The sequence below is a fragment of the Grammomys surdaster genome, unplaced genomic scaffold, assembly GCF_004785775.1.
Source record: "Grammomys surdaster isolate TR1022 unplaced genomic scaffold, NIH_TR_1.0 751, whole genome shotgun sequence".
Classification (NCBI taxonomy): Eukaryota; Metazoa; Chordata; class Mammalia; order Rodentia; family Muridae; genus Grammomys; species Grammomys surdaster.
This window is the reverse complement of record NW_021605170.1, coordinates 3,412,820-3,439,944: the sequence shown is the minus strand read 5'-3', so window position 1 is coordinate 3,439,944 and position 27,125 is coordinate 3,412,820. Positions and strand designations below refer to the sequence as shown.

At 44.9% G+C, this 27,125-nt stretch overlaps 1 protein-coding gene across 2 annotated transcripts in view; it reads left to right on the top strand.

Annotated features, from left to right (window-relative positions):
* The first annotated feature begins 1,371 nt into the window (after positions 1 to 1,371).
* The window catches only part of Lrrc8c (leucine rich repeat containing 8 VRAC subunit C), an 84,220-nt gene continuing 58,466 nt past the window's right edge, over positions 1,372 to 27,125 (top strand). Inside the window, exons 1-2 of one of the 2 annotated variants that reach the window (XM_028782421.1) lie at positions 1,372 to 1,572; positions 20,310 to 20,380. The gene's annotated coding sequence lies outside the window, so the exon portion shown is untranslated. The remainder of the gene's footprint in view (positions 1,573 to 20,309; positions 20,381 to 27,125) is intronic. The other variant, XM_028782422.1, reaches the window with a different exon arrangement.

The window sequence follows — 27,125 nt, the reverse complement described above, 5'->3', positions numbered from 1 at the left end:
TTTCCCTAAGGCCCCCAAGGGGTTTAAGGTTGTCTCCTAGAGCCAACAACTGCATTGGGGTAGAGACAGTATAGTATTTTATTCTGTGAACAGGAAGAACAGTCAGGTGCCTGGTGGGGGGATAGGCTCTTCCCCCACAGCCCGCTTTTTATTGTGGCTTGGAAAATGATTACCTTCTATAAACTTACCATGCAGGAGCACACAGACTAGTTAATGGCTGCTGGCTGCCCATTTCTGTCCTCTCTTCTGCCTCTCCCAGACTTCCAGGACAGAGTAATTTTTTATTCATCAAGTGCTCTGAGGACAGCCAGCTGGTTACTGACAAGCACTCTTTTCTTTGAAGACTGCTACCGTTATCTTGTCTGCACTTTTTCCTCTCAATAGGCAAATTTTCTTTTTAGGGAGCTGCCAGCTTTCAAGATGCTAGTTTATGCTTTCAAACTATAATCGGGCATAGGGATCGGCAGAGAAACCCACCGTTCAGATCAATGGGTGGGAGCGAACCCCTCCCCTACACCGTCTAAATAACAGGTGGTTCGAGGCACAGTGTTAACTCTTTTGAGCGCGCGCGCGCGCGCACACACACACACCCACACCGATCCCCACCTCTGCCCACACAAAATCGTAGGCGGAGCTTTCATACAGAATGGCACCTGCTGCTCTGAGCCCAGAAGCCCATCTTGCAGGGTCCAGCAATGGGAGACTCCTGCCAGCCCGACAGCGGGCTTGAGGTGGTTCAGGGTCTTGAGGCTTTGTAAACTGTGGACATCGGAATTTTTTTCGTTCTCCTCTGTGCCCCTTAGTATACCCCCACCACCCCCTCTCCACCCACTTCCTGGACCTTTCACTCTCTGGGGAGGGGTTATCTCCATCCTGACCCCCTGGGAGTTCCCAGGAGGGTTATTTTTAGCAGCGGTCGCTCTGCTTCAACTTAGCCCAGGGAGGAGCTGCGGTGTAAGAGCGGATGACGGGCTCACAGAGGCCACCCGCTTTTTGGCATTGTTAGGGTTGCACACAGGAGGTAGAGGACAGATCTTCCCTACAGTGCCAGCCAGGTGGGTGGCTTCGAGCAGCGCAATCATCCATCCGCGGAGAGGCTCGATTTCCCGGTGCGGAACGCGGTACTCAGCGGCCCGCCCAGGGCAGGCCCGCCCGCCCTAGACGCCTGGTGGTCTCGGCAGAGAAGGAAGGTCCCCAGCAGCGCTGCCTGCGTCACAGCGGGGCTGGCACCTCGGCGGCGGCTCGGCAGCCGGCGGCGACCCTGGGGCTGGGCGCTGGGCGGCGCTGGCTGCCGCGGGCCAGGCGGGGCGGCGCTGGAGGCGTCTCCGCTCGCAGGCAGGGAGGCACCGGGGAGGAGGAACAGGGCTGCGGAGCTGGGGCGTTAGCTGCGTCCCGGCTCAGAGCCCGCGAAGAGGACGAGGATCGAGGCGCCACCGCGGCCGTGGCCGCAGCACTCTGGGCGCGACAAGCCATGAGCAGCGACGCTGCGGTCGCTGGCCGCCGCTGAGCCCAACCAGGACACAGCTCGCCGCGCCCTGGCACCCTCTTCTGCGGATACCCTCGCCCCCATAGGTAAGGGGTGGGGACCCGCGGACGGATGGAGAGGAACGGCCGGCGCCCTGCCACTAGGCTCGGTTCTCTGGGCGCGCCCCAGCCTGGACGCGTCCACCCTGCCTCGTTCGTGTCCCTGCCTCCCCAGGGCTCTGGGACAGGCACAATGTGGTCGCCTGCCCAGCGTGCGGTCCGGGGATCCCGCTAACAACAACCCCACCCAACCCACGCGGGCTTTAGCGTACGCGCCAGGGACACCCCCCCGCCCCCAGCCGGGAGCCCTGTACAGCCTGGCCGCCGCAGGTTCTGGGGACTGGGGGAGGGGCGTACTAGGAGAAAACGCGGTCGCCGCAGGGATGGCCCGGGCAATTCTCCTTCCCTACCTTCAAAACCCGGGAGATGCTGGGGCCTGGTTTTTCTGCTCTTCTCCCCAGCCCCCTCGTCTCCCTGGAAGATGCCCGAAGTTACACTTTTTGAGGAAGGAAGGGAAAATCGAAGGTCTCCATAGGGATCCAGTGAGCACCATTCCGCTCACCTGCAGGTCCAGAGGGGCAGGAGGGGGCTGCTCAGCATCCTAAGACCCTGGAGGCCAGGTGTCTAGGCCAGCAGCTGCGGCCAGGACTTCTGCCTTCATTCCAAACTGAGCCTAGCAAGCTCTTGGTTTTCTCTGGTTCTGAGCATAGAGGTGTTTGGGATGGAGTTAGCCCCCTTGGGAGTCTTAGGGTGTGCTCCGTAGACGCCAAAGCCTTTCTTTTTTTCCCAGCAGCTAATACTTCCCTCCCCCCACACTCGGCTGTGTACCTCAAATTTCAGTTATTTTAAAACCCTTCAAGTTACCTTTCTTTGCAACGGCTCAGCCCACACCTAGTCCCCATGCTTATGTGAATGTTTTATTAAGTGGGTGAGAGCAGAACTTTACAGTTTCCCATTCCTTAAGCATTTTTAAACTCACAACAAATTAGTTAGGAAACATTTTTGGGTTCCCATTAAAGTGAAAAATAAGACTAATTGATCTTTGTGGGAGTGCCCCGGTCTGGCTCAGAGAGCCTTATTACCCGTTAGAGGTGCTGTCTCACTTCTCCAGACTGCAGTAGTGTAAGAAGTGTGGCCTTAGCTAACGGTCACATTTCTGCCGAGTATGCAGTGCTTCACTGAAGCTTGGACAAGGACTTAGAGTGGACCAGCATTAAGATGCCACCTAGGCGACGGGAATACAAGTGATTTTAAACCACTTGGTTCGCACAGTTCTACAACACTGCCAGCACCAAAGCTTTACACACGCTTCTCTTTATTTTCTGATGATTTGTGGAGAGCCACCAAGCCTCGGTGTAATCTGAACTTGATAGACTGTTACTCAGATTTGCACTCCACAATAGATATGTGGACAAAGCTATCAGATTAGATCTGTACATCTCTGGTCTATGATACTTGAATTTCTTATGGCTTAAAACCAACTGGGAGATGGGGGGCAGTCTTTGCAAGTACAGACACTTCCCTCTTTTATATTCTAGGCTGACAGCAGGTAGGGGCTACCACCTCAATATCTGTAAAAGGTGGTAAGCATAATTAACCAATTCCCATAAGCAAAATGGCCTGAATTAATGTTAAAAACTCTGAACTATTGTTTCTCAGATTGATGGGCACTTTGATGAAGTATTGTGAGTTTTTGTTTTTACTGTTTTATTGGTCTAGCCTCAGACCTTGAACTTCTGATCTCCCCAGTGCTGGGATTACAGGAGCACCACTGCCCACTTTATTCTGTACTGGGGATTGAGTCGGAGGCTCTTGGTTCATGCAACAATCTACCAATTGAGTTATGTCATCAAGGAGTGTAATTTTTTTTTTTTAAAGAGGAGGCTTTTTAGTACAGAAAAAGTTGTAAGAACTCTAACAGAAATAAACAACTTGACGCTTAGGTAAAGTTTGTTTTAACAACAATCCAGAGTCAGAAATATTCTAACTCCAAATGCCCAGTTTTTAAACAATTATGTTTGATTGATTGATTGATGATTGAGACAGGATTTCTATGTATAATACTGGCTGTCTTGGAACTCTTTCTGTAAGACCAAGCTTGAACTCAGAAATCTTCCTGCTTCTTCCTCCAGAGTTCTGGGATTAAAGGCATGTGCCACCACTGCTTGTCAGTGATTTTTTAATCTTCTATAGTACTTTATAGTCATTGGCACCATGGTAAGAAAGCCCAAATTTAAAGAGAAATGAGATAAAAGTTGTACTTATTTAGCAAGACTTGTCTTAATGATTTGATGACATTTCTGTTATGTAAACTGGCTGGCCTGGTATCTCTCCCATCCTAAGAGAGATGGTGCCACACCTATTTTATAGAATGGAGCGCAGAGGTTATGGCTTGGCAACTGCCATGCAGCTGGAATATGCTAAGTGGATGCAGTTGGGCACCTTACTGCTTGCCCTTGTTTGTTTTTAGGCACAGTCTCGCTTTGCTACCCAGTCTTGCCTCACAGTCCTGGCAATCCTCCTGCCTCAGCCTCTTGAGTGATAGAAGTACACACGTGAGTTCCCCACATCTGGTTCTCTCTAGTTCTCAATGTCACCCTTTGTCCGCATTATCCAAAGGTGTCCTTCTTTCCCCTCCAACCTATTACATTTTTTTCAACTAACCGTAACACCTGCACAAGAAAACAGAAATTAAGAGCATAAGGTAACTCTCCAGAGTCGGCCATGCCCTGGCTGATCTGCAACAGTTTGAATTTTGAGTAAGGACAGTCTATTTCCAAAGCTCATGGTCTTTTGACTGATTGGAACTAAATGAATAATTTGAAAGGACCCAGTGGACCATTCTGTCCTTCGAATCAGCTACTCTTGGCAACAGTATCTCATGGACTACACATTCCCAGGATTTTCTCCCTCGTCCTGGAATGTTGGCTGTGTCTCTAATCTTGATTCATCTGTGGACACATATTTAACCAATGAGGTTGGCATTACTATGCAGGTGTCATGGAGGTGTCTTTGACTCCACTTCTTTTAAATATAAATGGTAACCAGGCATGGTGAGACACACCTGAAATCCCAACACTCAGGAGGCAGAGGCAGGATTGTTACTTGGCATTGTGAGCTTGGCATTGTGAGTTCTAAGGTGATCTAGGCCCTTCTCAAAGGATCTCACATGACTGAACCATGCTGAACCCTGCTTACTTTCCTTGTGTAACAGAGTTTCAGAGCCTACCTCACTGCATGAACTAGATGAAGCTTGGCATGTAGAGACAGCTCCCTTCTAGAGGATGAGCAGTAAGGATTCCATCGGTGTAACCTGTCTAGAGCTGACTGAGATCTCGTCCTTCAGCTCTGGTGTCCTTTACTGGAAGGGCCGAGGATGGCACTGCCATAGACTCAGTCCTTCCCCAGCTACGCTTGGGTTAAATGCTTTTTTTAGCATATCTAACTTTTGAATCACATCCTTTCTTGAAGACTTGAGTTAGAAACACACACTCACCTTTTTTTAGCGTGTTTCTTTGTTCTGCGCCACACAGTTTAAAGAACTTACTGGAGCTGTTTCAGTGGCTTGGAATGTGTGTGCTTTGGCAGACAGACTTTCCTGTGTCTGCCACCGAAGGTCTCTCAACCTTGCTTATCTCTCAAGGCCTGTGACAATGCCTGTATCTCCCCAGCACACACGCCACCCTCAACCGTAGGCAACACTAGGAGCTAAAGGCGCCCTCCCTTCCCGCCCCTCACCTCCCTCTAGTGCTTCTGTTGTTCCAGTTATACTTCAGACAAGCACATTAATGCTTTAACTTTTTCATGTTTAATGTTTTCATGTTCATAGTATATTTCCTGGTAATATGCTACGGAAGGCAGTAAGTTGTTTGAGGTGGTAGACATTTTTTTTATTTTGTTTTTCTTTGCTTAGTTGGGACAGCACCTTGATGGTTCTTATGTGCTAAACGAAAGGCAAGTCATGTATTTGTAAGTGGTCCTCCCACAGCTAAGACAAACACCACAGTACTTGCTTACCATATAGTTAGTGGCACCTTTGTCTTGAGATTTACCTCAAGCATCTCACTTACTGTTTTTGTGTGTGGAGGCGTGTGTCTGTATGCATGTGTGTTCATGTGTGTGGGCTTATGTGTATGAAGCTGCACACCAACATGTGTGTGCATTTCTGTGGAGGCCCGTGCACACCCACATGTTTGTGTGTTCCTGTGGAGGCCCATGGTTCATAGTGGAAGCCTTCCTTGAACAGTCTGCATTTTATTCACTGAAGCAGTCTCTTGCTTGAACCAGGAGCTCCCAGTACAGCTAGCTAGTTTGTTTCTGGGATCCTCTTTCTCTACTTCTGAGCTCTGGAATGACAGGCAGCCTACAGAATCCGCCTGACATCCACATAAGGTCTGAGGATCTGATTCAGGTCTTCTCTTATAGGGCAAACTCACCTACCCAGCGCCTTTCTTCACTCATTTAACTAATCTTAAACCTACTAGAAGGTCACAGTTCTTAAATAAAGCCTGACTTTTCAATGTCAGGTAAGAAAAGTGCACTGTATTAGTAAATTGCTCCTGGGACAACATAATAAACATCATTGGATTAGAAACCTGTTGAGCACATTAGCATCACATAGCCCAGGGGGTTGTTAGCATCAGATAGTCCAGAGGGCTGTTAGTCAAGAGAGATGTCTTTAGTTAGGATACGCTTTCACCACAGAACAAGGTATGCCAACCTCAGGATATTCTTGGAGTTGTAAGCAAGGAAGACTTCCGACCTACATTATGGGTAATAAGACTCAGCGTAGTACACCTGACCACCCAGAAAAAGGGAGGCTTGGATGCAATGCTGTGTGCTGGAGGCCACCTGCCTACTGGTCATTCCTGGACTGTAAACATGGAAGAAGGACTGTGGGATCAAGTGGAGGAAGATGCAGAGAAGCTAACGTGGCCGTGGAAGTGAATGCTCCCCCTCCTCGTCCCTGTAGCTAGTGAGGAATGCAAGAGAAATTTTTTTAGATAGTTTGTTGGGACTCTGTGGAGAGAACCCAAGGTGGAGGGGTGGAGACTGACTAGGCCCTTCTTGTTATCAGAGGTGGAAAATGCTGGACCATTTACTTGGAAGAGCTGCTTCTCATCACAAACTTTACAAGGAAATCGAGGAACAATCTCTGATGTGGGAGTATTGTTTGGCGGTGTGCACACGCAAAGGAGAACATGGGATTAAATTTTACAAGCTTTTACAAGCTACGTGCATCGCATGCCCCTACCAAGACACACACCTCATTCGTTTTTTCCCATGCCAGCTCATGGATTTAAAAGATACTTGTATGATTCTATAACCTGTGATATGTCTTACCAGAGAAGTGTTAGTGGAAAAAATATAGTGAGAGCTCAGAAAAGTTTAGGAAAATTCAGAAATCAGCTGACAGAAAGATTGGTGGGGGTGGGGGGTCGGGGTTGGTGGTTGATACAGAGTTTCTCTGTGTAGCCATGGCTGGCCTTGAACTCAGCCACCATGCTCAGATTCATTTTCACATTTTATAGCTTAAGAAAGTCACTGAAAGTGTTTCAGATGCTGGAAGTGTTTGAGTTAGAGCAATCCAGAATCTCTATGTGTTCCTTAAAGAATCTTTCCAAAGACCCAGGAAAAGAATGCTATTCCCAAACCAGAGAACACAGCAAGGTACAACATAGGGAGAGTTAACCTGGCTAAGCTGAAATAGTCAGAGGCCTTAGATCGCTGAACGTGATAAAGTTTAATACTCCAAGTTTATTTTGTTTCTGTGGACTGTGGCCCTTGGTCAAGTTGTCTCCCCACCCCACCCCCTTCTTTCTACCCAAGCAGTTTTTGCTAGGGCAAGATGACCCCTGTCTTGGTTCTTTATTACATTCAGAAGTCACAGAAGAGCCATTTGAAACTAGAAGGCACACAGAATAGACAGTATATGAATGCTTTTATAAGTGTATGTAATGACTTAATTTAAAAATCCTCTACAATTATATTGTCATTTTTGAGGTTATGAAAAGCATGCTTAGCCAGACATGGTGGCACATGCTTTTAATCCCAGCATTTAGGAGGTGGAGGCAGGAGGACCTCTGTGATTTAGAAGTCACCTGGGTCCATGCAGTGAGCGAACAGCCAAAGCTACACAGAGATCCTGTTTTAACAAACAAAACAAACACAAAACAAAACAAGAAAGAAGCATACTTTCTTCCCTCTGTATGGAGCAGGGTGGGATGTGTATGCCTGTGCATGAGTCTGTGTGGAAGCCAGAGGTCAGCCAGAGGTCATTCACCGTGAGCCTTTGTTTTGAGCTAAGCTGTCTTACTAGGACCTGGTTCTCTGATACAAGGCTGGCTCACCAGCCAGCTCCAGGGATCTGCCTGTTTCTGCCTCTCCAGTGCTACGAATACAAGCTTGTGACACAATGACTGGGTTTTTTTTTTTAAAAAAAACAACAACAACAAAAAAAAACCCTTGGGTGCCAGTTATCTGTGTAATAATTCAGATCATGCTCATGACTGACAGCTGTTTCTCCAGCCCATTGTCTTAAACTGAAATTCATTGGTAAAGAATTAAGATGATTACCTAAACTTGACACTGGCAAGATTAATAACTGCCTAAATTCATCTCCCAAACCCTTCTCTACTGGACATCCTTTTGCTTTCTGATGGGAAGTCCCCCTGAGTTCTCACAGAGTCAACACCCTTCGACGGTTCTTCCCATGCTATGGGTGTTCTGATACCAGCCATTTCTTCTTGAGACTGGCCAGTTGTTTATTGAGGATAAGTTAAAGTTCGTCTGTATCAAGGAATTTACACTTGTTCATAATTACAGCACACTGTTCCTTATTAAAAAGATTTTGGCGTGGAGATATTTGGGGAGGGTGGGGCTTCTGGAGTTGTTCTGGGCTTCCTGGTTTCTTGTACAAGTTCTCAGGGGAACAAAGGCCTGGACTTCTGGTGCATTCTCTGGAGCAGTGAGGAGGCTGTGTTTTCCCGGCAGTTTCCCCGCATCTGGTGGCTGGTGTGCTGTGCCACACACAGTCTCCACAAACAGCACACCCCTCATTTTCCCCTGCTTTATAACTGTAACCTCAAACATCCAAAAACATGTTTGGTGACAAGAAACCATCCAGGATGACCAGTGCCTTGTTTGTTCTTCTGGTCACTCAGTGTCTTTGGGACACGGCTGCTCAGGACTATTGATGGTGTAACTGTTTGTGGTGATACTTCTTACCTCCTAGCTGGGAGCTTGTCCACTTCCTTCTGATGCTTTTGTTTTGTTTACAAACAGGGTCTCTCTGTGTAGCCCTGGCTGATCTGGATTTTACTATGTAGATCAAGCTGGTCTTGAACTCAGAGCTGCTGGGATTAAAGGCATGCACCACCACACCCACTAATACCCTTCTGTTTCAATTCTGGTAATGAAATTTAGTGTCATTAAGAAATTGTCTTTCCTAATAGAGGCAAATATATGTATGGAAATATCTCGGAATGGAATCGAAAGTTAGGAAAAAATCGTTGCACTAACTATAAACTAGCAGCGAGCGTATGAACATGAAGTGAAGATATCAAAGAAAACCCTAGGTGAAAGCCGCCTCCTCAGACAAATATATGGGAGTTTTGTGAGCCCCAGAGTACTGTGTGTGCATTTTCGTGTGTTCACTAGCATCTATATTTATTCATGATGACGTATTGCTTTATGACATTTCCTACATGTGTGTAATACATTTAAATAGTGTTCACTTGTCACCCTCTTTTGTCCCCCCTCCCCTCCCCCAGTCCCCTTCCTCTTCCCAAATGCTCTCCATTCTACTTTCTTGTCTTTTTTCCCCTATGTGTCTTAAGCACTTGGTCAAAAATCAATAAGCATTACTAGTAGTCATTTTTAAACATCTTAGAGGTTTATGAAAGTCAGAAACATGTTGAAATATCCCCATGCCTTGGTAAATGGGAAAGATACAGCTTGACACCCAACTTCCGGAACAACGGGCTGGAGATTACTTAGTCAGTTATTTCTGTTTTGGAGCCTTGAAGAATGACTTCACTGGGAAAACATTGTAAAGATAAATTACTCTGCCTCCCTGAACATTAGCAAGGCTAGTACAGTGTGCATATCAGTGATGTTAGGAAACACTGTCCAGATTACACTCGGCTCTCTGGCTAATACCTAGCTACACAGATCATTTCTCCAGCGGCATGATTGGAGGAAGTGGCCGCAATAGCAGTAGTAGTGTGTGTGTGAGTGTGTATGTGTGCGATTTGGACATGTTAGCGATTTCAGCGTTTTATGAAGTCTCTGGACGGCATGTTAGAAAGCATCATCTGCCACTTGTGTGAGACCATGATGACAGAGCCTGGTGCTAACTCAAGGATTTAAGACAAGCTGGGTAGGGTGAACTAAATAACACTGAGGTGAATGAGAATAGTCAAGAGCAAGCAATGAAGTAATTAATCCGAGGAAAGCACATGGTGGTATTGTGAAGAAAATAAGCCATGTAAGTCCACATGGTGTTTACTTGGATGTGTGTGTGTTGTCAGAGCAGGTGAACAGATGAAAGAAACGCAAGACAGAGAAGGGTAGTGTGCCATCAGCATAAAAGCCGTCGGTGCTAACTGGCTAGCAGACCACTGGAAATGCTTGCCTGAAGAATAATTTGAGAAGTACACACACCCCCAACTCTCATGTGTAAAGAGGTTTGGGGAGACCCATCTAAAAGTGTACTCTTAGGGGATAGAAGACTTGGTTTTAAAATGTGGATTCAAAGATTATTACTAAGACAGGGTCTCACTGTGTAGCCCTGACTTGCCTGGAACTCATTATGTAGACCAGAATAGCCTCAAACTTCTGAAGATCCATTTACCTCTGTTCCGAGAGTGCTGAGAGTAAAGGCATTCTCTACCGTTCTCTGTGTTACTTACTAGACCCTTGACTGACAGAGTTAAATGGGTTGCCAGGAGACAGATTTGCAAGAACAATTTAGCTCTCCATTGAGAGCCTTTACATTTTTCTTATGCATTTTTATCAGGAGTCTTAATTTCTTTGCAAAGATTGTGAATAATGCCTTGCAAATAGAGTCTGTCCCAGATCAAGTTTGAAACTTTCCTGATCGGTTTTGTTTCATTTTGAGTTAATTTTTTAAGTTGGAATATGAAGTCACGGGTTACATTATGGCCTGTGTGTATACCTGCCTGTGTGTATGTGTGAGTGTGTGTGCATGTTTGTATGTGTTCGTGTGCGTGCGTGCGTGCGTGCGTGTGTGTGTTCAAGGATAAAGTATAATGAAGCTTATTGCTTCAGACACTCTTTACATATTGTATTACCCAAAGATATTTTATCTATCCAATTTCTGTGTTAAGATGTTTGAACTTCTTACCTGCTCACTCACTTTTTAGATGTCTTTATTTATATTGTACCTTTAGAATTAGGATGGCCAGCATTGATAATACACTTAAAAAAATCAGGAAATATTTTCAAAACATAATCTAAATGAACACTGTTTCCCTATTACCCCTTGATATGGTGTGCCCACCTAGACTCTGTGTTTTGTGTGTCTTAACCCACTTAGCATTCTTTCTTTTAAAAAGGTGTGGCAAGAAGTGCTTATGGAGCATATCTCTGTGGTATCCCTGTTTCTTAAGGGGCCCCTAAAATCTATAGTCTTTCTTTTTAAAATGTGTTTGAATCAAACCTTTTTTTTTGGGGGGGGGGGATCACCATGACTTCTTGGAATTCCCTTTGTAGACCAAGATGGTCTTGAACACACAGCAATGGGTCACTCGATAAAGTGCCTGCTGTGTGTGCATGAGAACCCAAATTCGGATCTTCAGGTCCCATGAAAAGGTCAGCCGAGCAGTGTGCTTCTGGGACCCCAGTACTTGAAGAAGCTGAGCAAGTCAGATCCCTGGCATTCCTTGGCCAGCCAGCCTAGCCAAGTGGATGAGCTCTTGGTTTAGTGAGAGACCCTGTCTCAAATAATAATGTAGAGGGAGACTGAGGAAAATGGTGTTGATCTCTGGCTTCCAAACACATGTGCACCCACATAAACACATGGGCATGCCCAAACAAACACGGCACACACAGTTGGTATTCTGAAGACTATGCAGTAGTGTTCTGGGAGTTTATTGTAGGCCATGTTCCACTTATAAGAGCATAGCCCTAGAACCTTCCCAGTGGGATTGTCATGGTAAAGACATTATCTTCCAAAGGTGACATTTCAGCACAGCATGTCACAAAGTAGCCTTGCTCAGTTACTATTAAGAACCAGAGAATTGTAACAAACTTGATGTTGATACATTACGAGGAGCAGTAAGGAGTCTCGGTGCACACAGCAATGAACTCAGAGCTGATGAGTGGCATAAACTTACACCTTACTTTCCAAGCGGACATAGATCTATAACAGTGGACTTATCTACAAATAAGCTTTTATTTTATTGCTTAGAATAAAGTTCGTGTGAGAATCCTTTACAAAAACTAGTTGTGCTTTTGTGAGTTTACTTTGAAAATGTTCAATTATTTGGCGGACTCTCACCATGCTCTGTTCAGCGTTCATGAGGTGATACTCGCAGCGCTTCCTGTTGTCGTTACTCACAGGATGTTTTCTTCCATGATGTTAGAATGCTGTATGTGTTCCAGAGTTCTAGAGTGTGCTTGTGTTGAGTAGCCATCTGAGGAATGTAGCCCTTCAACTCCTAAAGCTGGGCTTCTGACTTTTTTGGCATTCTTTGGCAATGTACCAATGAAATAGAGATTTGGATTATGATGTAAGCATCCGGCATAGCCAGCTATCATAGATGCTTATGTAGGTTTTTGTTTGATTTTGTTGTTTTGCTTATTAAAGGTATTCCACACTGAAATAACATGCTAAATCAGGAGTTAGAAATCATTCTTTGAAATAGGGGGTGCTTTAGCAAATATCTTTCCAAAAATATGTTAGACAAGTAGGATCTGAGAGAACAGTGGAAAACAAGAAGTGGAGAGCCCATAAGAGAGGGAACTCCCCAGGCTGAGGTCAAAGGAGGGCTTTGTCCTGGAACCTCTGGGTGCTTCCTACCTTTGGAAGAAGCTAAGTCCTAGACCACATGCTGCAGTCCTGCGAACTTGGGAAGGTAGAGGGTCAGGTGGAAGATTTCCAGCGGCTGCACAGTAAAGGGAAAGCCACCAAATCTGTATATGAACTCCTTCCAAATATTTGCCTGGTCTCGGAAGTTCTAAGGACAATGGTGACTGAGCAGATAGCTGGCCTGAGTCCACGCTTGAGCCACTGCCACTGTGCGGCACACCGAGTTCAAAGTTTGAATATGACCACACCGCTGAGCGGCTGCAACAAAAAGCAGTGCTTTCCAGAGGCAGAAAAGAGCAGTAATTATCATCAGGTTATCCAGTGTCAAAATCAGTTATTGGGCATGAAAATGCATGGGGAAATGTAACCCATAAAAAGACAAGGTGTAGTCATAGCATAATGAAAGATACATTTAGTCCAACTTCAAAAGTCCCCATAGTCTATAACAGTCTCAACAATGTTAAAAATCCAGTGTTCAAAGTCTCTTCTGAGATTCATCCAATCACTTAACTGTAATCCCCTATAAGATCAAAAAGCAGACCGCATACTTCCAACAACACAGGATATACAGTACCATTCCAAAACGTCATAGTGAGGAAATACTGGACCAAAGCAAGGCCAAAAATCATCTGGGCAAACTCTAACCTCTGCATCTGCATGTCTAATGTCAAAGCAGTCTTCAGATCTTCTCCAGTTCCTTTCATCATTGTTAAATGAAGCACAATTCTTTCTCCTGAGCTGTTTCCACTCCTGCCAGCAGCTTTCTTCAGCAGGTATCTCATGACTCTGGCATCTCTTCATTCCTGGCACTTCTCACTGGCCAAGCATATTCAAATCACCACAATGAGCATTAACACGCATGTTGATGCTGTGTCAGCAGAGTTAGATGCTAGTATTCAGTTATCCCAGGATTTCAGATCACACCAGGGATGAGGTTTGGCCAGGTCTTTATAGTAGCAGGTATAGATTCTTTCCTGTAGAGCAGACCTCAGATCAAACCTTAAGAATAGTGCTATTACACAGGTAGGCACTTATCACTTGGAAGGTTCATCTTGTAATTCAGAGTTCAAAGCTGGATAAACCACTTACTCACTCCCCCACAGAGGACCTCCTGGGACTATGAAAGTCCCAACAAGGAGCCAGTTACCAGCCTAGGAGGATAAAAGCTTTTGTATTTCAGTCACTGTTGTTTGCAAAGGATTGCTAATAATCTCTACATTTTAGGTGCTAGTTCTGACTATAAAGTGGAGAAGGTGGAGGGGTTGAGACTTGGAGGCCACCCCATTGTACAGTGAGACACCCCAGTTGCACAGCAAGGCCCTGTCTCACAAACCTGAGGCCAGAGGGTGTAGAGCGCTGGTGTCATATGCACCCAGGGTTCCATCTCCAGCACCATAGACAAAGAGGAGGGAGTCTGAAAGGTCACCAGGTGGATGCCTGTGGGTGTCTAGTTCCTCATCCTTAGCAATGTGCACCCAACCCACCAGTCCTCCACTCAGTATGTGTCTGTAAACTGCACTGTTTTCCCTCAGGGTCACATTTTGAGAAAGGGGGAGTTTTCAAATCCTATGCTCCAAATGCATGAAGTACTTGTTGGCAACTATCTAGGAAAGGTGACGTCAGATTTTCAGATTCTCTCTGGAAGGAGGAAACAGCCCATGAAAGGCAAAACCTCTTCTCAGCTGAGGTGCATTTGGACCCCGAGGCTTTCTGTACTGGAATTCGTCAGTCTGGGTCTGCTGGGAGGTACTGGTTAATTTCACTGTCAGCTACACAAATTTCCTTTTACCCATTGTCTTCTCTCCTGGTGAAATCACCTATCCCAGCTTCCCTTGTCTCAGCAAATGTCAATGTAGCTGATGTGTGCAAGGTAGGCACTCTCCTTCAACACAGACTTGTATGGCCGCAGATGGAGCCTTTCCTCCTTGTGCTCCAGGCCAATGGGAAGGTGTCGACCTGTAGTATACCTCAGGAGTCCATTGTCAAAGTACACAGGACACCAAATATAGCCTCTGGCTGACAGGCAGATGTGCAGGTGACCTCTGAGCAGGCATCCCTTACAGCTTTAGCTGTTGACAGATGCAAATCCACACGAAATGCACCAGAAGCAAATCACAGTAGGCAAAACACCAGACTTTTCTGAACGTTGTCAAAGGATAAATTTTCAGAAATTGAAACCTGACTTTTCTATAGAGGCAAACACGCCAAAAGTTTGCTAAGCTCATGAGTGTGAGGGAGCTAGCAGAATGACCAAACTGTTTCTGAGATTCTCAGGGGCCACTTCTTAAAGGAATGCTTAGGATGGAGAGACGCCTCTGCTGTGACGAGCAATGGCTGCTCTTGAGAGGACCCGAGTTTGATTCCCAGCACCTACGTGGTGGCCCCCAACCTCGTAAGTGCAGCTCCAGGGGATCCAACACTCTCATGTCTCCCCTTTGTTGGTAACTTACACATGTGACACACATAAAATATAAACAAATCTTTTTTAAAAATGTTACAGTAACATTGCCCAGTTGTATCTACAACTAGGGAAGGTGCTTCAGGGAAACAAATGCCATTACCTGTTTTTTTCTGGACACAAGTACAGCTGTGGAGTTTAGCCAGAACTAATCAGAAAATCAAAACAAGCTGTACAACCTTAAATCACTGGGTAAGCCAGTTAAATCGCACTTTGGTAGCTCAGAAAAGGAATCTGTACTGTTCATTCTGAATGTCAGTGTTTAGGCAACATAGCCTCATCCATCCTAAGCTTTATTTAAAGGCCTTTAGCTGTCTCTGTAAGATAATAGACCTGTGTTGTTGATCAAAATAAAAGACTGCTAATGAGCATCCTCAGACTTAAAACATGAGAGAGACACTTAAGGCTGGCTCACCGCCTCATTTTAGGCTTACATTACTCATGGGACACAACCCTATTCGAATCTCAGCCTGAGGAGGAGCTCCCGCTCAGCCCAGTTCCCAAGCCTGCCCCCAGTTTAGATGGTAAGTCACCTTAAGCTCCTTAGACAGGAGACTTTTCAAATGGCCTTTACACTTTCACACTACACTGTTCCAACTGCAGTATCTCAGCCTGGGAGCCAATAACGGCAGCTCTGCTCTTCTCAGGTTGAGCCTGCCTGGGACTTACTTCTCAGGGATGAGAACAGGCCATGACAAAGTAGGGCTCATGCTGCCTGGATCCTCAGCCTGCTTTTGTACTATCCACTTCTGACATTTATTTTGCATGTTTAGAAGGCAGTGTATACAAAGAGAGCATATGCCCTGCCAGACCTCGCCATTGTACCATCCATCTCTGCCTTCATAGGGAAAAGTTCCCATTCCCTGAAGGTAAGAAGGTAAATGGACAATTTATTTTTCAAAAAGTTGTAACTAACTTGCTATAGAGACAGAGAGCTCTTTTAGAATTAAAAGATTGGCTTGCTCATCTATCTATGTATCCATCCATTCATCCATCCTTCCATCCATCCTTCCTTCCTTCCATCCATCCATCCATCCTTCCATCCATCCTTCCTTCCATCCATCCTTCCTTCCATCCATCCTTCCTTCCATCCATCTATTGCTTTGGAGAACTGAACCGCTGACTGAGCTTCATCTCAACTCCAAAGACATGCTTTGGGTAAGAATATTTTATAGCAAAGACCATGGCAAGAGATCATTAGATTTGACATTGAAATAAAAGGAAAGATCACTAACTCGGTTGTCGGCTGGTCAGCTCTGGGTGGTGATTGCTTGACTAGAGTATGTCTTTTGTCGCAGATGCTCATAAGCATCAAATACTAAGCATTTTTTCCCCAGAAAATATTGATTTCTTCTGGGAGGAGGTTTAAGTAGCATCATGCACATAGGTTTTGGGAGTTTTTCTATGTTAGGCAATGTAGTATTATATTTAATAATAATAATAATAATAATAATAATAATAATAATAAAAGTCTTGACACAGAGTTTTATTCTGTAGCTTGATCATATTGACCTTGAACTTACACTGAACTTTGGATTAAACTTCTCCATTGCTGAGGTAAAACTGACCAAAACCAACTTAGGGAGGAAAGGACTTAATGACAACTTGCAATCACTGAGGGAAGCCAGGGCAGGAGTTCAGGCAGGAACCTTGAGTCAGAATCCGAGAGGCATGCTCAATGCTGACTTGCTTCCCCTGCCTTGGTCAGCTACTCTTATAGAACCCAGGACCACCTCCCCAGGGCTGGCACCATCCACAGTGGTTGTGGCCCTCCCCCATCTTGTTAATCAAGAAAATGCCCCACAGGCATGCCCACAGTCCAGTCTGAGGAAGACAGTTCCTCAATTGAGGCACATTTCCCCCCAGGAAACTTTAGTTTGTGTCAAGTTGACAAAAACCAAGACAGCTTTGCTGCCTCTGCCTCTCAGGTGCTGGGATCCAAGGCGTATGAAACTACATCTAGTTTGCGCAGTGCTGGGGATTGAACCTGGAACCTAGTGCATGCTACACATTTACACTCCCAACTGAAGCTGCACCCCTGGCCCTGATCTCCTCTCCGCTTCTGTTTCCCCAACATTTAATTTTTCTATGTACTTGTTACTATGACAACTGTGGTTTTGTTCTAGTCATGCCCAAATGCTTCATATTTCATTTATTGTAATTGTAACAAAATATCAGAGTCTGGGAAACTTACAATGAACAAAAGTTTCTTGGTTCACAGTGTGAATCAGGAAGCCCAATATCAAGGGACCAGTGTCTGGAGGTTTTCCCACTACCTGCATGTCTTAGTTAGGGTTTTACAGCTGTGAACAGACACCATGACCAAGGCAAGTCTTTAAAGGACAACATTTAATTGGACTGGCTCACAGGTTCAGAGAGTCAGTCCATTATCATCAAGGCAGGAACATGGCAGCATCCATACAGGCATGGTGCAGGCAGAGCTGAGAGTTCTACATCTTCATCTGAAGACTGCTAGCAGAATACTGCCTTCCAGGCAGCTTGGATGAGGGTCTTAAAGTCCACACCCACAGTGACTTATTGACTCTAATAAGGCCACACCTACTCCAACAAGAACACACCTATCCCAACGGGGCCACACCCTCTAATAGTGCCACTCCCTGGGCCAAGCATATACAAACCACTACAATGCATATGTCACAACACCCTCTCTCTTGTATGACCTCCAGTTTGACATCATTGCTGGGGGGAGGGTACAACTACTCGCATCTCATTACCTTCCGAAATTGTACCTGAGTCATCTTTATCTTGACACAGCTCAAAAGTGTGAGTGAGATAAGAGAAATCGAGAACACTGATGAGGTATTTTCATATGTGGCTGTTTATCGCTGCAATGGATTTGGACCTTGGGCTTCTTGTCAAGTATTCTTCAAGTAACACCCTCATGCTTCCGTCCAGTGATGCCCCCCTAGTTACAGAAAAGAGTCTCTACATACTTCAGAAATCTGAGAGCAGAGCTAAAAGCATTCAGCTTAAAGGACCAAATTTCATATACTATCTTATATTTTAACTCCTAAAAGCACTTAAACACAGTCGGATGGCTCAGTGGGTAAAGGTGCTTGCTACCACACTGCATGACTTAAGTTTAATCCTTAGAATCCACATGGTAGAAGGAGAAAAATGGGTATTTGAAAATCGTCCTCTGACCACCACTTGTACACTGACATGTGTATACCCTACCCCACGTCAACAAAACAAATGTAGTAAAAGCATGTGAGCTTACAACTGAGTCTACATCCTTGATGTTTTCAATGGAATATTTCTTTTAAAGCCAAAAGTCATTAGGAAAAACTGACCATGAAAATCGGCCCTTCACCCTCCCTTCGCCCTTGGCACCAACCACAACCACCACTTACACACACATAGTTGTGGTGTAAACACCAAGGTCATTGGTTTTCGTCTCTTATAATACTCTAGACATGGTATAGGACATTCAGGGCTTGCCTTGCTTGTGCCTTGATATTCTACCATGGCTAACATGTATCCATAGCTTGTCAAATTAAGATAGTTTTACAAGGTCTACAATCTCATGTAAGAAACAGGGAGGAGAGTTTGCAGAAGGTGAGTTCCTTCATTTTAAGTGGTTGACCAAGTCACCTCCATTAACATTGTATTAGCTAACATTGAGTCACATGCCTCTACCCACCTGCAGGGCACTGGAACATCAGCATCCCTGAGACAGAGGAAGGGGAGCCAGACACCAGAACTGATCACTGTAGTAAGGATAGTGGCATTGATCATTCCTGGGGACCACTGGATTTAGCTCCCAGAAATCTGTCTTCAGGGGACATATCAACCCTGTAAACCATAGCTGAATCCCTTAGGCTCAATTTGGTGACACCTGGTAGTCCCCCATAGGTGCAGCTGTGTTCTCAGAATGATTTAAATGTCACACTAGCGAGTCTAACTGCCCATAACATATGGAGTGTTGATTGGCCCTTGCTGCTGTTGTCTGTCTGACAGTTTCAGATATGTATGCAATGTGTTAGGACTATACTCACCCCACTACCCACTGCTAGCCTCCTTTGGTTGCCTGTAAACACCTTTTTCTTAACTATCCCCTGCTGGCCTCACTGCTAGAGAAAATTATACTCCCACCTCCAGCAACCATTCTTCAGTCATTAGCTTCTTGGAAAGGGATGGAGCATGTACACCTCCTCCATCCATGACGGGTTAAAAGGCATGGTCTTGTGCAGGTGTTCTTAACTGCTGCTGCTGCTGTGAGGGTGGGGGTGGGGGTGTATGTCTGTGTCTGAGTGGTGTGTGTGTGTCTGTGTGGTGTGTGTTCGTGTGTGTCCTGTGTGTGCACGCATAAGACGTGTGCTTGCAGTGGCAGTGTGATATCAGGATGACAGTATTTCATGACACTGCCGCATCCTCCTGCTTTTACATTCTTCTGTCCCATCCTCTGTCATAGTTCTTGGGCCTTGAGGGACAATGATGCGGATTTAGGACTTACATCATTTAGGATATAGGATGTAGCGTTCATCAATCACATATTCTCAGCACTTTGGCCAGACAAGAGTTGGCATTAACTGCCACACTGTAAAACGGAGCAAGAGAGCAGCACACGTCTGGGTACCACATAAGTAGTTGGGAGGCAGTCTAGCAGTGTGGTGTCCCTCTGGGGAAACAGTGGTAATGTGTTCTACACTCATGGACCCTTGTTCCTTAGGAATTCCTCAGTTGCTATCATTGTTGGTTTGGGCTATGGAAACTTCTTAAAGATTTTGGGTCATTTTCCAGGCATATCCAGTGCTGAGTAGGCACCAAGACACAGAGCCTGGAGAATGCAGATTGCTCGTCTGGGGCCTCTGGGGTGAACCAGACCATTTCTCATGGGGTTTTGACTGGTACATATCGATTAGAGAAGGATAATTTGAAGACACTTGACTCATTTTGAGACATGGGAGACTTTACGCAATGCAAATGTTTTAAAGACATCACAGTTTGAGAGTTCTTACAGACACTTTCCGTGAACAGCAGGTAAAGGTGCACGTACAGTATACCAGAAGATCCCAAGAGACAAGCTGAGCTTTTCTATTTAGCTTTTTAAAATAATCATAATTGTTACATTTGTTGCCAGTACTTTCTCCTAATTGTGCATAATTTAAAGAGGTTAAAAGCCGTCCTGTAGAGTCCTATTGCAAGTCTAGATCTTCCTGGCAATAAAGCTTACACTACAACTGCTATACCGAACAGAACATGCTGTGCAAAATGGAGTCAAGATGACTTATATTTATTTTTATTTTTTAGATTAATGTGGCTGCTTATGACTAAGAATTCTGGGACCACAGATGTTCAGAGAAATAACATATACATATAAGGTAATAACAGGAGTATTTTTAATTAATTTCATGTTAACATAATTATTCTAAGTGAAGGACTTTTATCCAGTCTTCACGTTCAAAGCAACTGTATTCAGCTCATAAAGAGCAGAATTTGCCCAAATCATCTTTGAGTTTTGGACTAAATGCTACTGATATAATTAATGTTGGAACTGTAAGCATGTCATATCTTTATTATAGTGTGTCTAACTGTGATAGTGACTTCAGTAAGCAAGGGCCACTGTCGTTGGGAAGTTACTTACTATGATCATAGTTTGCTTCTGCAAAATTTGAGAATGAACTACTTTTTAATACAGAGGGAAAAAATTAGATCCAAATGGAACAATGCATAATGACCTATATTATATAAGAACATCTGTAAGTTAGTATTAGCTCCTTGGTTCGGTTTAGGTTTGGGTTTGGGTTTTGTTTTGTTTGTTTTGTTTTGCAGAGTCCTATGTATCCCAGGCTGGCTGAGAACACTGTAGGATGACCTTGAACTTCTGGTCTTCCTGCCTCTGTCTTCCTAGCACTGGGATTATAGGTTTGGGGAACCACACCCAGTTTAGGCAGTGCTGGGATGGACCCTAGGGCTTCATGAATGCTAGGTAAGTGCTCTACCAACTGAGATTCACCCTAAAGAATATTTTAGAAGTCAAAGTAAAAGTGTTTTGGGGGGAGGCAATAAGGTGTGTCACTGGTACCAGGAGCAGGTATGTTCTTAAAAGCCCCTCGGGAATGGGGTGTCTTTACATTCCCTCAACTACATTTTTTTATTGAAACATATAGTGCTCCCCAGAAGCCCCCACTGGCCACATCCAGATGGGAGCATAATCAATGCCTTGTAGGAGGAGAGCAGCAAGCCTGAGAACGGAGGCCTTCCTTGACAGCCTTGGTCCCTCAGCTGGTTGGTTTAGCCAGCATCTCTGGTACGGGACTCATCTGAGTCTCGAGATTCATTTGCTAGGAGGCTTCAGGTTTCCGTCAGCCCTCTTCCTGTTGACATTCACTGAATGAGAGCCATTTTCAAGACTTTATCTGTGGTGTTAAGTACGGCATCTGAGGACAGTTGAAGACTCTGATAAATTAATTAACCTATTTGGGTGTGTTTGCTTGGAAACCTGGAAAGAAGCCTGTTTTGAGATACATTTTGTTTTTAGAATGTAATCCGAAAGGACGAGAGAACTCTTCACCTCATGAATGTGTTCAGATAGTCTTTCTGCTTATCTCAACATTTCTCTCACTTTGGTATTTTACTTAGAAGTGGCGAGGGAGGCAGGATGATCACAATTTAAAAATATACATCCATGCCCTTAGTCTAAGAAAGACTCTTCTAAGTGCTGTCTCTGCTTTATATGGGCAAGACTGAGCAAGTCCTCCTTTTTCTCCTTAAAATGAAGCAATAGATTTAAAAAGTGAACCTGTGTGTTGTTATTTCTTGTACTAAGTGATAACACATATTTAATATAAATGTGTTATGAGCTGTCTGCTGACCAGAGAACAGACTCATCCAAGTCCTGAGTGAAACAGAGGCCACTTTTAAGTCTTGTGATATTATTGAGGACCAAAGGCTAGACAGCTAAAAGACTGAAGCCCAGAGCTAGAAACCAGGGAGACAACAAAGAAAACATGTCTGATGTTGTTGGCTCATAGGAAATGAGAGGTAGTGAGAGCACCCAGCTTTTAAATAGTCCTGCAGAGGACAATGTCCAGGATGCTGATAGAGGACAGTGAGGGTCAGTAGGATCCAAACATGCCCTGTGCTTATATAAATTGTCACAGTGAGCTCATTTGGTACAAATACTATATATGTTCACATGAAGTTTGGCTGAATTAACATAGGAGAAGAGCGAGCAGCCTCCTTGCTGATGAATTCCACCAAGAAAGACCAGGAAGAAGTACAGTATAGAATGTCACTTTTGTAGCACTGTAAACTGGCTCCCCAGGTGACATTCAGGGCCCTGGACTTCCCCTGTAAAACCCCAAAATGAAGAGATAACCGAAATCTCAACTTCTCCCATACACGTAGGCTTGTAGGACCTTGAATCTTGGGCTATCGAGGAGTTAAATAGTGCAGCTCACATGAGGTGTCTGTGCCTTCTTGGTACACTGTAAGCCTTAGTTTGTATTCTAGGGTTCTTTATACATAGCGGGGGACCTTGGTTAAATAAGATCAACATTATTATCTTCCATTCATCAAACAAACACAGACCCCATCATAACGTTTCTGCTCACAGCATTAGCCATGTTCAGAAACCATCTTGTGGAGCTAAACCATAGACATGTACAGTTCCATGTCGTATAAACCGTTACTGCCCAGGCACCTAGGTCAGGGGCTGGGAGTGCCCAGAGAAGACTCTTAGGCTCTGCCCTTACAGTGTGCAGAGTGGGAGGAGAGATAGATGAGACCGTACATAAATAGCTCAAGCAGTGAAGGCGTGTCCACAGCAGTTAGGAAGTGTTGATCTTGGACTGTATATGGAGACACTCGGCCACAGGCTCTCAAAATCAGGTTCAGTAGCTATGGCCTGAGTACCCTTTATATTATTCAAGCAGGGTGCTTTTCTCCAAAGCTGACTTCATGGGGCAACTGACAGTCTTGCTGTAGTGTAAAGGAAAATGTAAGCTAAGGATGTGATATTAAAATATGGACCTGGCCAGGTATGGTGGCATTTGCCTTTAACCCCAGCACTTGGGAGGGCAAGTTAAGGAATCTTTATGAGTTCAAAGCCAACCTGATCTACATAGCAAACTCCAGGCCAGCCAGAGCTACACTGATACCCTGTGTCAAAAAGTAAATGAATAAATACAGCACTGAGGGTGTAGCTCAGTGGTACAGCATGTGTGTAGCATGTTCAAGGACCTCTTCAATCTTTAGCTGTAATCGACCATGGTGTGCTGAAACCATTCTATGTAAGCAGAGTCTACATTTGTTAGAGCTGTACATTGCTCCAGTTTTTCTGTAAGACCTTCAGATGTGTTACTTTACTTTTATTTAAGATGTTTCTACAAAATAAGTCCAAACCCAGGGTCCTATTCCTGTGTTTGCTTGATAAACAGAAGCTAAAAGTATTGGTCTTGCTTTACCAAAGCTCCCTTTATAAAGGAAAACCCTGGAGCACAAACTAAAATAAAATACCTTATGGCTGTGTCCTAGTCTAACTCACTGAGGAATGAGTGGCTCCACTGGGCAGTCCCTGGTGCATACTTACATGGATGTATTCAAACATGAAGCACTGTCTGTGTTTCTGAAACAGCTCCCAAAGGGTCCCCAGGACTCCTAGCAGGGCCCCAGGAACCTCTCTACACAGTATCCATTTTTCATGTTGTCATGGAATGACAACCCAGAGGCTTGTTCTAGACCCCCTTGAGGGTTTTGTTTTATTTTTGTCTTGAGAAAGTGTCTCACGATGTAGCCCTGGCTTACTGGTCCTCATACTCACAAGGCATATTGTACTGAGTATTGGAATGTACACAGGTGCACCCTCAGCCTCCTGAGTGCTGGGATTAAAGGCCTGGAGTGCCACAGCTGGTTCATTTTCTCAATGCCTGCCATTCTAACTGGGATACGACAGAATCCCACTGCAGCATTAAAGTGCATTGCTCTGCTTCCCTGTGGAACGGAACATCATGGTTCTTATCTGTGCTCCATCTCCGGGGAACTGTTCCTTTCATTAGTCCATGTATTGACCTGGTTGTTTGATTTCCTGTTTAGCTTCTTGTGTTCTTTGTACATTCTAGCTACTAATCCTCTGTCAGATGTACAAGAAGATCGTTTTCTCTTCTGTAGACTGCTTCTTCCCTGGATTAGCTGTTTCTTTGGTCTGATGAGGTCCCGTTTGTCAATCCTTGGTCTTGTTTCTCAGCACCTGGAGTCCTGTTGTGAAGTTCTTGCCTGTGCCTCTAACTTAACATACTTTCCCCATGTTTTTCCTCTAACAGTATTTGAATCTTGTTTAGAATCTGTTATACGTTCATTTAACCAGTGTTGGTATCAGGCTCCAAACCCAATGGCATCACATCTAGGCAACCCCCACATCGTTGCCAAGGCAACCACCGTACATTCCCAGAATCTACCTGGCTATCTTCCACCCTTACCTGGGAGAGGCTACATCACTGCCCATGTAAAATAGGCAGAACCCCTTGACCTCTATCTCTTCTTCCTCTTCTTTTTCACCCCCCCCCTTTGCCCTATCTCCTGAATAAACCCCACTTGGAACCGTTTGGTCTGGTGTGGTCTGTTCCAAGCCATGCGCAAATGTATATCAACCAGTCCTTCCTAAACTTCTCATTTGACAAACGGAATCCTGGTACCATCCACTGCACTGAAGCATCTTGCATTTGCACACACTGGATTTTGCACACACTGGAGTGTGCACATGCATTACCAGGCCCTTGACTCATCTGTTCGCTGTGCGGATCCCTCTACTTACCTTCACTCCTATGACATTTCTATGTGCACTCTCTGTCTACTTCTTTATTCGTTCTTTATTCAGTTCTTCATTCTTTATTCAGTAAGGAACACAGGCCACAGGCAGATGTTGTCCTAAACAGTTCGGACAAAAATAACTTCCAAATCAAGCAAAAGAAATTCCTTCTTTGGTGGGACTTCAAATGGGTGAAGACAGGAAAGAAAGTACATACGCAGTTAAAGTCTGTAACATATACTACTGGGAATAACTGGTGTGGAAGATGAAAGGAAGTGTGCACCGCAGGGGGTGTGTAGCGTTAAGTCTGCTTTGCAGTGTCACTGTCCAGACAAGAGGTGCTGATGATGTATACCACCATGCAGTGAGAGAGAGGGTCCAAGGTGGTTGAGATCCCAGTCAGATTTAAGAAGCCCTGAAGAAGGTGAAAAATGTACTGTTACCAGGAAGAGAATTCTGAGCAGAGGTGTTGAACTTATGAAGGTCCCGAGTAGGGGATAGATGTGAAATGTTCTAAAGCTGTCTAGAAGGACCAGTGTGGCTACAGCAAATAGAATGCGCAGGACAGAGCTGACTAACTAAAGGCAGTAGTGTAGGGGGATTGTACAGATTTTAGCCTTTTCCCTGAATGAGATGGAGAGCTGTTGGGAGAGTTAGCTCACAGGAGAGGGCCAGTATTTTAAGAGTTTCCTTCTAGCTGCTCAGTGGAGAGCAATCTATGGTAGAAGCATGGAAATCAATTTAGAGGGTCCTGTGGTCATCTAGTTGTGCTGTGATCATGATGTGGATCAAGGTAATGGTAGAGATTGGTCAGAAATAGAAGCTGGAGACATAGACCAGAGGTAGAAGGCATATCTGGAATTTACAAGGCCCTCCTTGATTTATTACCAAAGGTGGAGATGGGGGAGGTGGTAAATAAATGGCTGAAATAGATTGATGGATGGATGGATGGATGGATGGATGGATGGATGGATGGATGGATAGATGGATGGACAGACAGATATTATTTTTCCTCATTCTTCTTTAAAATAAGAGCCCTCTACACTCTAGTGAGGAAGCCAACCATGGCTGCTTACAGCATTAGGTCCCTTTATGTCACTTGAGTAGGGCTCAGGCAGTATCTCCTTGAAAGAGGGTCATCAATGTGAACCTGGTCTTGTGTCACCTACCACGACCCTGAAGTTGTCGCACTCTTTTTCTGCTGTGCCTGTTCATTACTGGCCATGTACCTGTATGGGTTGTGGCCTAAACTGTCACTGAGAAAGAACCAATCCTTAGTGAAGGCCTGCACCTGCACTCTTGGAAGGCCATGAATGAGGTCAACAGTGGGGACAAGGAGTGAACGTGTCACTGCTAGTCACACTGTAAAGGAGCCCATGTTTCAGGAGAGCCCAGTTCTGTTCTCTCTTCTTATCTCAAAACTAACTCCACCTACTCTTTCTGAGAGTCAAGTGAATATTTCTTGTATTCATTTTTCATAAAGATTTATTTCTATTTTATGTGTGAATACCTGCATGTATGTTAGTGTACCACATTGCCTGGTGTCCACAGAGGCAAGAAGAGGGCATCAGAGCCTCTGGAACTGGAGTTACATACAGGTGGTTGTGAGACTGTGTGGGACTGGGAACCAAACTTGGGTCCTCTACAAGTAAAGCAAGTGCTCGCAATGACTGAGCTGTCTCTGCAGCCCTTCTACTGTGTGTTTCTGACAACCACAACCGAGGGGCTTTCCAGTCACGAATACACTGATTTCGACTCATTCATTCACAAGTTGTCTAGTGAGTGCATGTAGGAGCCACTGTTCTGGGCATTCGAAGGGAGGAAGGAGTGAAGGCCAGGCTATGTATGGTTCTTAAGGCATTTACCATGCATAGAGGATGCAGACCAAACACAAGTGAAGAACACAGAGGCACAGCACAGGGAGCAAAGAGAACATCATGAACAGGGTATGACAGTGAAAGGGTTCAGAGTTGTGAGAGTGTAGTTCTGTGCAAGAGTTAGTGTGTGTATGATAGTGTACTACTGTGTAAGACTTTGTGTGTGCGATAATATATATAGTGCTGTGCAAGAGTGTGTGTGTGATAGTGTAGTGCTGTGCAAGAGTGTGTGTGATAGTGTAGTGCTGTGCAAGAGTGTGTGTGTGATAGTGTAGTGCTGTGCAAGAGTGTGTGTGTGATAGTGTAGTGCTGTGCAAGAGTGTGTGTGATAGTGTAGTGCTGTGCAAGAGTGTGTGTGTGATAGTGTAGTGCTGTGCAAGAGTGTGTGTGTGATAGTGTAGTGCTGTGCAAGAGTTAGTATGTGTGTGTGTGTGATAGTGT